Source organism: Microcaecilia unicolor, chromosome 4 (genome assembly GCF_901765095.1).
Source record: "Microcaecilia unicolor chromosome 4, aMicUni1.1, whole genome shotgun sequence".
NCBI classification, from domain to species: domain Eukaryota; kingdom Metazoa; phylum Chordata; class Amphibia; order Gymnophiona; family Siphonopidae; genus Microcaecilia; species Microcaecilia unicolor.
In genome coordinates this window covers 28022934-28035258 of record NC_044034.1, presented here as the reverse complement: position 1 = coordinate 28035258, position 12325 = coordinate 28022934, and positions in this window count along the sequence as shown.

Genomic DNA, 12325 nt, shown 5'->3' with positions numbered 1-12325 from the left:
CATTTCACCTCTATCCAGGAAATCTGGACTGCCCCAATTTGACTGTCTGCACATGTTGTCCATTAGATTGTAAGCTCCTTTGAGCAGGGACCGTCCTTCTTTGTTAAACTGTATAGTGCTGCGTAACCCTAGTAGCGCTTTAGAAATGTTAAGTAGTAGTAGTAAGTGAAAAGTCAGACGATTTGGAGAACAATGGTAACCTCTTGCAGAGGCGTAGCCAGACAGCAGATTTTGGGTGGGCCTAGTCAAGAAGTGGGTGGACACCAAGTGTTATCCCCCCCCCCAATGCGATGAGGCCAGTATCAGCAGCTTAGGAAGCTTAGACTGCTGAAGTGGAGAGCAGTGTTTTCAGCTCCATCAGGGGGAGGTCTTCAGCTGGCGGAGCTTGGGATCCCCACTAGCAAGCACTAAATATGTGCTGCTGTTGGGTGGGCCTGAGCCCTAAGTGGATGGGCCCAGGCCCACCTGTGGTTACGCCACTGTCTTAAAGAAAGCAGAAACAAAGGCAAAGTTCCCGAATTCAAAAATTCTCTTAAGACTCAAACAACTAGGAGCTGACGATATCATAGGGGTCTGTTGATTATCCGACTATCGAGCATAGCCAAGACTACTGTACATTAAAGATTCAAAATTGACTACTCCCCAGAAAAAGTCAATTTTTTGGATACCACGGTCTCAATCAGCGATGGCTATATACAAACATCCATATACAAGAAACCCACAGACAAATGCAGCTACCTCCACAACTCCAGCTTCCACCCTTCACATACAAAAAACTCCATTATTTATAGCCAAGCCACAAGATACCACCGTATCTGCTCTGACCCTGGGGACAGAGACAGACACCTTGAAATCCTGACTGCATTCTTCGAACAGAAAGGCTACAACCTCAAAATAATCTCCAAGAATATTGCCTCCTCCCTCAAAACACCCAGGGAAAATCTGCTACAGTACAAAGAAAAAAAAAAGCCACAGACAGAATCCCCCTTATAGTGACATACAACCCAGAGCTGGAAAAATTAAGAAAAATCATAAAAGATCTGCAGCCTCTACTCCAGGAGGATGAATTACTGAAAGAAATATTCCCATCCCCACCAGTGTTGGCCTTCCGACAGCCACCCAACTTAAAACACAAGCTAATTAGAAGTAAGCTCCCAACACAGATTCAAAAAGAGGCACACATCCTTGCAATATATCCAGCTGCAAACGATGCCAAAACATTTCACAGGACCCCACGGTCATTCACAAAGGAAAAATATTCAACATTAAGGAATCTTTCACATGCTCATCTTCCAATGTGGTATATATCATTGTGTAAAAAATGCAACGAAGGCTGCTACATTGGAGAAACAAGTCCGATGCTAAAGAAGAGATTTAATTTACATAGACACCATCCTGCTTATTTTCGAAAGAGAAGGGCACCCATCTTCCGACACAAGTCGGGAGATGGGCACCCTTCTCTCAGGTGCGGCCAAATCGGCATAATCGAAAGCCGATTTTAGCCACCTTCAACTGCAGTCCATCGCAGGAGCGGCCAAAGTTTAAGGGAGCTTGTTGGAGGCGTAGCGAAGGCGGGATGGGGGCGTGGTTAACACATAGGCGCCCTTGGCCGATAATGGAAAAAAGGCCGGCCCTGACGAGCATTTGGCCGACTTTACTTGGTCCATTCATTTTCAGGACCAAGCCTTAAAAAGATGCCCAAACTGACCAGATGACAACCGGAGGGAAGTGGGGATGACCTGCCCATACTCCCCCAGTGGTCACCAACCCCCTACCACCCAAAAAATAAAAAGTCAAAACATTTTTTGCCAGCCTCTATGCCAGCCTGAAATGTCATACCCAGCTCCATGACAGCAGTATGTAGGACCCTGGAGCAGTTTTAGTGGGTGCAGTTCACTTCAGGTAGGCGGACCCAGGCCCCCCCCCCCCCCCCACCTGTTACACTTGTGGTGGTAAATGGGAGCCCTCCAAAACCCACTGTACCCACATGTAGGTGCCCCCCTTCACCCATGAGGGCTATGGTAGTGGTGTACAGTTGTGGGGAGTGGGTTTGGGGGGGGGGATTTGGGGGGGCTCAGCACCCAAGGGAAGGGAGCTATGTACCTGGGAGCAATTAATGAAGTCCACTGCAGTGCCCCCTAGGGTGCCTGGTTGGTGTCCTGGCATGTGAGGGGGACCAGTGCACTACAAATGCTGGCTCCTATGACCAAAGGGCTTGGATTTGGCTGGATTTGAGATGGCCGGCCTCAGTTTCCATTATCGGCGAAAACCGAGGCCGGTCATCTCTAAGTTTGGCGATCTCAACATTTAGGTCGATCATCTCTAAGGCTGACCTAAATGTTGAGATTTGGCTGGCCCCGACCGTATTATCGAAACGAAAGACGACCGCCCATCTTGTTCGATAATACGGTTGGCTTCGCCCCTTCCGGGGGCCGTCCCCGGAGATGGGCACTCCCGTTAATTATGGACCTCCATATGAAAAATGCTAGTACCAATAAAGATTGCCATGCCTGTGGGGCAGCACTTTAGAAAACCAGAGCACTGTACCAGTGATTTCATGGTAAGAATCCTTAAAGGGAACTTTAAAACAATACAGGAACTTAAGACCTTTGAAGTCTGAATGATTACATATTTTGACACCCACCAGACAGGACTTAACAAAGATCTGGGTTTTCTAGCCCATTATAAACCATAAAATTGTACTGCTTTGTCACCCTCCTGTCTCCATGCATATCTCCCTGTCCCTCATCCACCCGACTCTTCCTGCCTCTCACCTATCCACCCCCATCCTGTTAGACTGTCACTGGAATACTTTGATGTTTCACATATATACTGTCATCTACCAACATTTGCTTATTTTCGATCTGACAAAGAAGGGCAACCTTCGAGAGCTAATCAAGAAATGTATTAAGTTATGTCCAATAAAAAAGGTATCATCTTATTTTCTTTTCCATGTTTTATTTTGTTTTATTTCTATTGATTACCTCTAAATAGATATGAAAACTGTGTGGTATTTTTTGAAATATTTACATTATCAAATAAGCTACGTTTTTGCGAAACTGAGTATGTGCAGAAGGAGGGTGCCTGCCCCACACATGCTCAGTTTTCATACATGCAGGGGCAGGGGCAGTTGACAGAAGTGCTGACGTAGAATTTCTTTGGTCTGCTAGTTTCCAGATTTATGGATTTTGGGTAGCATGTAGAATGTACTATCCAAATTTGAATATTGTAATGGCATATATGCGGGTATTAAAATTGCAATCCTTAAAAAATTACAAACACTACAAAATACCGCTGCCCGCCTTGTATGCAGTGCTCCTCGCTTTAAGAAGGCTTTCCTTCTCTGTTCGATTCCCACTGCAGCTCCTTGTGACTCTGGGCAAGTCACTTAACCCTTCATTGCCCCTGGTACAAAATAAGTACCTGAATATATGTAAACCGCTTTGAATGTAGTTGCAAAAACCTCAGAAAGGCGGTATATCAAGTCCCATTTCCCTTTCCCTTGTTAAAACTTCACTGTCTTCTCATAAGCACCAGGACCACCTTTAAAATATGCTTCCATATCATCAAGCTGATCAATCCATAGACTGGTGGGTTGTGTCCATCTACCAGCAGGTGGAGATAGAGAGCAAACTTTTGCCTCCCTATATGTGGTCATGTGCTGCCGGAAACTCCCCAGTATGTTCTCTATCTCAGCAGGTGGTGGTCACACACAGCAGCAGCTCTGGCTAGGCCTCCAAGCCTAATTTTTAGGTTTTGTTGAGTGCCTGGGGTTGAGGGCTCTTTTGAGCAAGTGCAAACCTGGTGGTGCCAGGTCCCTCCTTTTCTCCCCCCTCCCGTTGGCTCCGTTAAAAAAAAAAAAAAAAAAAATTTTTAAACGTCCTTAAAGGCGTTTATTTCGACGTTTATTTAAACGTTCATTGCAGCTACTCACTGGGACACCAGTTCGTTACAGCTCGGAGCGGACAGCAGGTAATTTTTACCTTTTTATAGCGGGCAGGGGGTTCCCCGATTCTTCTCCTCGTGGCATATGGCGTCGGAGGTGCAAAGGGTCGCTCCCCGGATCGCTTGAGCGCTTCTAGAGGGGATGCGGGGGTCTTACAGCCTGATTCGCCCTTGTTGGGTGACAGTTTTGTGACCGATGAATGTCCCGGTCCTTCCTCCGGCGTGGCGGTTTTTCCCGCCATAAACGCCCATCCCCCGCTCCTCGCCTCCGCCATCTTGGCCGGCCACGCGGCTCGGACGGCTTCTTCGTGGGCCGCCCTTGAGGTTGGAGACATTAATGCCATGAACGCCCTTAATTTGGGCGACGGCACAAAAGCGGCTAAAGTTAAGCGCCGTTCTTCCCGCGCGGCTCCTTCGCGGAGTGTCGCGCCGGACGCCATTTTGGATGCGCAGCATGTCTCTCCCCCGCTCTTGCGAGCGCCGGTTGAGGGTGCGTCTAGGGCTGTTGCCCAGGCTGCGGAAGTGCACAGTCTGGGGGGTTTCTCCCCCGAGTTTGTTTTGCTGCTGCATCAGGCTTTCCTCATGCAAAACGCTGCCCCTGCTCCCTCGTCTGGTAAAGAGGTTGAGGTTCCCAGAGGTAAACGCCCTCGGGTTGATTCCCAGGCCTTGGAGGACTTTGTCTCCTCCGATGTAGATGAGGGCAGCGTGTCTGAGGTCTCCCAACGGTCCTTTGCGGATTCCTTGGAGGAGACGGATCCCCGCTCGGATGGAGCGGATGACCCCTCTGCAGCGCGGCTTTTTAGCCCAGAGGATTTGCCCAACCTGTTTTTACAGGCCATGGACACTTTGAAGATTTCCTCTCCGGAGGACGTCTCTCCCTCAGCCCCTGTTGGCTCTGCCATTATGCTGGGGACGAAGCGCCCGCCTAGAACCTTCCACGTGCATGATGCCATGCACACCTTAATTTCGGCTCAATGGGATGTCCCGGAAGCGAGCCTTAAAGTGGCTAGGGCTATGTCCCGCCTCTATCCTTTGGCTGTGAGTGAACGTGAGGCCTATCTGTGGCCTACCGTGGATTCTTTAATCACTGCGGTGACTAAGAAAACGGCGTTGCCGGTGGAAGGTGGCACGGCCCTAAAGGACGCCCAAGACAGAAGATTGGAGGCGGCCTTAAGGTTGTCTTTTGAGGCGGCTGCTTTAAGTTTGCAGGCCTCAGTTTGCAGCTCCTATGTGGCCAGGGCGTGCCTGACTATGGTGCAGCGGGCTTCCCCCTCGGATCATTCCTTGAGGGCTGATTGGCCGGCCCTGGAATCGGGCTTAGCCTATTTGGCAGACTTGCTGTATGATGTCTTGAGGGCCTCAGCTAAAGGCATGGCTCAGACAATCTCTGCGCGGCGGTGGCTTTGGCTGAAACATTGGTCTGCTGACCATGCCTCTAAATCCCGCCTGGCTAGATTGCCTTTTAAAGGCAAGCTGCTCTTTGGGGTCAAGCTGGACAAAATCGTGACCGATCTCGGCACGTCTAAGGGCAAGAAATTACCAGAGGTCAGGGCTCGGGCTAGTACTCGTCCCGGTACCTCCAGAGGACGGTTGCAGGAAGCCCGTCGGTACCGCCCGGGCAAGTCGGGTTTCTCTGCCCCCTCTTCCTTCAAGAGGAATTTCTCCCCCAAGCAGCATTCCTTTTGCAGAGACCGCCGTCCCGGAGGTGCTTCCTCCGGTCCTCCCCCAGGGTCTCGTACCCAATGACGGGGCCTTGGTCCACGCCCCAGTGCAGATTGGAGGACGGCTGTCCTCGTTTCTGGGCGAGTGGACCACAATAACTTCAGACGCGTGGGTGCTGGAAGTCATCAGAGACGGCTACAAGCTAGAGTTCTGCCGACCCTTAAAAGACGGTACACTCTCTCCCTGCAAGTCTCCGGTCAAAGCTGTGGCAGTGCAGCAGACCTTGGACAATCTGATCCGCCTGGGCGCGGTCGTTCCTGTGCCAGAAAGTCAGCTTGGCAAGGGACGTTACTCCATTTACTTTGTGGTACCAAAGAAAGGAGGTTCTGTCCGGCCTATCCTCGACCTCAAAGGGGTCAATCGGGCCTTGAAAGTGCGGCACTTTCGCATGGAGACTCTCCGCTCTGTTATAGCGGCAGTGAAGGCAGGAGAGTTCTTGGCTTCCTTGGACATCAAGGAAGCGTACCTGCATATTCCCATCTGGCCTCCTCATCAACGCTTCCTGCGTTTTGCAGTCCTGGGACGACACTTCCAGTTCAGAGCCCTCCCATTCGGGTTGGCTACTGCTCCGCGGACCTTTTCCAAAGTAATGGTGGTCATCGCGGCCTTCCTACGAAAGGAAGGGATACAAGTCCATCCTTATCTGGACGACTGGTTGATCCGAGCCCCCTCTTATGCAGAGTGCGGCAAAGCTGTGGACCGGGTAGTTGCTCTTTTGAGCTCCCTGGGATGGATCATCAACTGGGAGAAGAGACAGCTGCGCCCGACTCAGTCCCTGGAGTACCTGGGAGTTCGATTCGACACCCAAGTGGGCAGAGTGTTCCTGCCAGACAATCGGATTGTCAAACTTCAGGCTCAGGTGGACCAGTTCCTGGGAGCCTCTCCTCTTCGGGCTTGGGACTATGTGCAGCTGTTGGGCTCTATGACGGCCACGATGGAAGTAGTGCCCTGGGCCAGGGCTCATATGAGACCACTTCAACACTCCTTGCTGCAGCGCTGGACTCCGATGTCGGAGGATTATGCTGTGCGACTTCCCTTGGACCCAGCAGTGCGCAAGGCGCTGAGCTGGTGGATGCAGACAGACAAATTGTCTGCGGGAATGCCTCTGGTGACCCCAGAGTGGATTGTCGTCACGACGGACGCCTCTTTGTCGGGCTGGGGAGCCCACTGCTTGGGAAGGACAGCGCAGGGGCTCTGGTCTCCTGCAGAGGCAAAGTGGTCTATCAACCTCCTGGAACTCAGAGCCATTCGGTTGGCGCTTTTGGAGTTCATCCCGGTACTGGTGTGGAAGCCTGTACGGGTCCTGTCGGACAATGCCACGGCTGTGGCCTATGTCAACCGCCAGGGAGGTACAAAGAGCGCCCCTCTAGCCAAGGAGGCTATGTATCTTTGCCAGTGGGCGGAAGCGAACCTGGAGCAGCTTTCAGCGGCCCACATTGCCGGAGTCATGAATGTCAAGGCGGACTTTCTCAGTCGCCATACCTTGGAGCCCGGAGAGTGGCAGCTATCGGCTCAGGCGTTCTTGGACATCACGAAGCGCTGGGGCCAGCCAAGCCTAGATCTGATGGCGTCATCGGCCAATTGCCAAGTGCCGCGCTTCTTCAGCAGAGGACGGGACCCTCGATCCCTGGGAGTAGATGCTCTTCTCCAACAGTGGCCGACACAAGAGCTCCTCTATGTGTTCCCGCCCTGGCCCATGTTGGGCAGGGTGCTAGACCGGGTGGCAAAGCATCCCGGCAGGGTAATCCTGGTGGGTCCGGATTGGCCCAGGCGTCCCTGGTATGCGGACTTGATCAGGCTCTCAGTGGACGATCCTCTGCGACTGCCAGTGGAACAGGGCCTGTTACATCAGGGTCCCGTGGTGATGGAGGATCCCTCCCCCTTTGGTCTTACGGCCTGGCTATTGAGCGGCAGCGTCTGAGGAAGAAGGGCTTCTCAGACAAGGTCATCGCCACTATGCTGAGAGCGAGGAAGCGCTCTACTTCTACTGCTTACGCCAGGGTTTGGTGTATCTTTGCAGCGTGGTGTGAAGCAGGCTCTCTTTCTCCCTTCACTGCTCCAATTTCTTCAGTGTTGGCGTTCCTGCAAGAAGGTCTGGAGAAAGGCCTGTCGCTCAGTTCCCTTAAAGTCCAGGTAGCGGCTCTGGCTTGCTTCAGGGGCCGCCTGAAGGGTGCTTCCCTGGCTTCACAGCCAGATGTGGTGCGCTTTCTCAAGGGAGTTAATCACCTGCGCCCTCCTCTGCACTCAGTGGTGCCTGCGTGGAATCTCAACCTGGTGCTAAGAGCATTGCAGAAGCCGCCTTTTGAACCCTTGTCGAGGGCATCTCTGAAAGACCTGACGTTGAAAGCCGTCTTTTTGGTGGCTATCACTTCAGCCAGAAGAGTTTCCGAGCTCCAGGCGCTCTCATGTCGAGAGCCTTTTCTGCAGTTCACTGAGGCAGGAGTGACTATTCGCACAGTGCCTTCCTTTCTGCCCAAGATTGTTTCTCGCTTCCATGTGAATCAGCAGCTCTGTCTCCCTTCCTTTCGTAGGGAGGACTACCCAGAGGAGTACTCTGCTCTTAAATATCTGGATGTGAGACGAGTCATCATCAGATACTTGGAAGTGACCAATGATTTCCGGAAATCGGATCATCTGTTTGTCCTGTTTGCAGGTCCTCGTAAGGGTCTGCAGGCTGCTAAGCCTACAGTGGCAAGATGGGTCAAGGAAGCCATTGCAGCGGCGTATGTGGCCGCGGGGAAGGTGCCGCCTATCCAGCTGAAGGCTCACTCCACGAGAGCTCAGGCGGCCTCGATGGCAGAGGCCGGATCCGTCTCCTTGGAAGAGATATGCAAGGCGGCAACTTGGGCTTCGGCTCATACATTCTCCAAGCATTACCGGTTGACTGTGGCTGCACGGGCGGAGGCCCGGTTTGGAGCTTCAGTGTTGAGGTCAGGGATTTCTATGTCCCGCCCTGGGTGAGTACTGCTTCGGTACATCCCACCAGTCTATGGATTGATCAGCTTGATGATATGGAAGGTAAAATTATGTATAATCATACCTGATAATTTTCTTTCCATTAATCATAGCTGATCAATCCATAGCCCCTCCCAGATATCTGTACTGTTTTTATTCTGGTTGCATTTCAGGTTCAAGTTTAGTCTTCAGTTACTTCAGAAAGACTTCGTGTTCAAGTTCTTCCTTCACTTGGATTCTTCAAGAGTTGAGACGAGTTTGTGTTACAGTGAGCTGCTGCATTCCTCTCCCCTCCGTTTTACGGGGCTGGATTGAGATTTAAATTCTGCCGGCACTCCCTCCCGCTTCGTGCGGCTGTAGGGCAGCTTTGTACCCCTCCCGCTTCGGCGGTGTTAGGGTCAGTCAGCTCCTCCCGCGGTTGCGGTTGCAGGATAAGCCAGATCCCCCCGCATCGGCGGGTGTGGTGTCCCTCCCCCGCTCCGCGGGGATGAGCTGGACGGATTCCCCTCCCCCACTTGTGTGGGGATGAGCTGGGTTAATTCCCCTCCCCCGTTTCGGCGGTGGTGAGCTGGGCAGAGTGTCCCTTCGTGGGTGTAATTCTCTTAAGTGCTGAGTCCTGCGGATGGAGCTTTGATATCGACATACTGAGGAGTTTCCGGCAGCACATGACCACATATAGGGAGGCAAAAGTTTGCTCTCTATCTCCACCTGCTGGTAGATGGACACAACCCACCAGTCTATGGATTGATCAGCTATGATTAATGGAAAGAAAATTATCAGGTATGATTATACATAATTTTACCATGGTTTATCACCCTCCTACATGCTAATTGATTTACCTTTATGTAATATAGTAAAAACATCTAGAGAATACCTCAGGATCCATTATCCAAACAGCAAAGGTCTTTCTTGCAAATCAATCCTTCCATATCATCATGCTGATCAATCCATAGACTGGTGGGTTGTGTCCATCTACCAGCAGGTGGAGATAGAGAGCAATCCTTTTGCCTCCCTATATGTGGTCATGTGCTGCCGGAAACTCCTCAGTATGTTCTCTATCTCAGCAGGTGGTGGTCACACACAGCAGCAGCTCTGGCTAGGTCTCCAAGCCTAATTTTTAGGTTTTGTTGAGTACCTGGGGTTGAGGGCTCTTCTTGAGCAAGTGCAAACCTGGTGGCGCCAGGTCCCTCCTTTTCTCCCCCCTCCCGCTGGCTCCGTTAAAAAAAAAAAAAAATTTTGGGCGCCCTTAAGGGCGTTTAATTCGACGTTTATTTAAACGTTTATTGCAGCTACTCACTGTGACACCAGGTCGTTACAGCTCGGAGCGAGAAGCAGGTAATTTTTACCTTTTTATAGCGGGCAGGGGGTTCCCCGATCGATCTCCACGTGGCCTATGGCGTCGGAGGGCGAGGGCGCGAAGAATCGCTCCCCGGACCGCGTGTGCGCTTCTAGAGGGGGGTGCGGGGGTCTTAAAGTCTGATTCGCCCTTGTTGGGTGTCAGTTCGGAGGCCGGTCAGTGTCCCGGGTCTTCCTCCGGTGCGGCGGTTTTTCCCGCCATAAACGCCCATCCCCCGCTGCTCGCCTCCGCCATCTTGGCCGGCCACTCTGCTCGGACGGCTTCTTCTTGGGCCGCCCTTGAGCTGGGAGACGTTAATGCCATGGCCGCCCTTGATTTGGGCGACGGCAAAAAAGCGGCTAAAGTTAAGCGCTGTTCTTCCCGCGTGGCTATTTCGCGGAGTGTCGCGCCCGACGCCATCTTGGATGCGCAGCATGTTTCTCCCCCGCTCTTGCGAGCGCCGGTTGAGGGTGCATCTAGGGCTGTGGCCCAGGCTGCTGAAGTGCACAGTCTGGGGGGTTTCTCCCCCGAGTTTATTTTGCTGCTGCATCAGGCCTTCCTTATGCAAAACGCTGCCCCTTCTCCCTTGTCCGATAAAGGGGTTGAGGCCCCCGGAAGTAAACGCCCTCGGGTGGATTCCCAGGCCTTAGAGGACTCTGTTTCCTCTGATGTAGATGAGGGCAGCGTATCTGAGTTCTCCCAATGGTCCTTTGGGGATTCCTTGGAGGAGACGGATTCCCGCTCGGATGGAGCGGATGACCCCTCTGCAGCGCGGATCTTTCACTCAGAGGATTTGCCCAACCTGTTAGTGCAGGCCATGAGCATTTTGAAGATTTCCTCTCCAGAGGACGTCTCTCCCTCAGCCCCTGTTGGCTCTGCCATTATGCTGGGGACGAAGCGCCCACCTAGAACCTTCCACGTGCATGATGCCATGCACACCTTAATTTCGGCTCAATGGGATGTCCCGGAAGCGAGCCTCAAAGTGGCTAGGGCTATGTCCCGCCTCTATCCTTTGCCTGAAAGTGAATGGGAGGCCTTTCTTTGGCCTACCATGGATTCTTTAATCACTGTGGTGACTAAGAAAACGGCATTGCCGGTGGAAGGTGGCACGGCCCTAAAGGACGCCCAAGACAGAAGATTGGAGGCGGCCTTAAGGTCGTCCTTTGAGGCGGCTGCCTTAAGTTTGCAGGCCTCAGTTTGCGGCTCCTACGTGGCCAGGGCGTGCCTGACGATTGTGCGGCGGGCTTCCCCCTCGGATCCTTCCTTGAGGGCTGATTGGCCGGCCCTGGACTCGGGCTTGGCTTATTTGGCAGACTTACTGTATGATGTCTTGAGAGCCTCGGCTAAAGGTATGGCTCAGACAGTCTCTGCACGGCGGTGGCTTTGGCTGAAACATTGGTCTGCGGACCACGCCTCTAAGTCCCGCCTGGCTAAGTTGCCTTTTAAAGGCAAGCTGCTCTTTGGGGTCGAGCTGGACAAAATCGTGACCGATCTCGGCACGTCTAAGGGCAAGAGGTTACCAGAGGTCAGGGCTCGGGCCAGTGCTCGCCCCGGTAACTCCAGAGGACGGTTTCAGGAAGCCCGTCGGTACCGCCCGGGCAAGTCGGGCTCCTCTGCCCCCTCTTCCTTCAAGAGGAACTTCTCCCCCAAGCAGCATTCCTTTCGCAGAGACCGCCGTCCCGGAGGTGCGCCCTCCGGTCCTCCCCCAGGGTCTCGTACCCAATGACGAGGTCCTGGTCCATGGCCCAGTGCAGATTGGAGGACGCCTGTCCTCGTTTCTGGGCGAGTGGACCAGGGTAACTTCAGACGCTTGGGTGCTGGAAGTCATCAGAGACGGCTACAAGCTAGAGTTCTGCCGACCCTTAAGAGACGGGTTTGTACTCTCTCCCTGCAAGTCTCCGGTCAAAGCTGTGGCAGTGCAGCAGACCTTGGACAATCTGATCCGCCTGGGTGCGGTCGTTCCGGTGCCAGAAAATCAGCGTGGCAAGGGACGTTACTCCATTTACTTTGTGGTACCAAAAAAGGAGGTTCTGTATGGCCTATCCTCGACCTCAAAGGGGTCAATCGGGCCTTGAAAGTTCGGAACTTTCGCATGGAGACTCTCCGCTCTGTTATAGCGGCAGTGAAGGCAGGGGAGTTCCTGGCATCCTTGGACATCAAGGAAGCGTACTTGCATATTCCCATCTGGCCTCCTCATCAACGCTTTCTGCGTTTTGCAGTCCTGGGCCGACACTTCCAGTTCAGAGCCCCTCCCGTTCGGGTTGGCTACTGCTCCGCGGACCTTCTCCAAAGTAATGGTGGTCATCGCGGCCTTCCTGCGAAAGGAAGGAGTACAAGTCCATCCTTATCTGGACGACTGGTTGATCC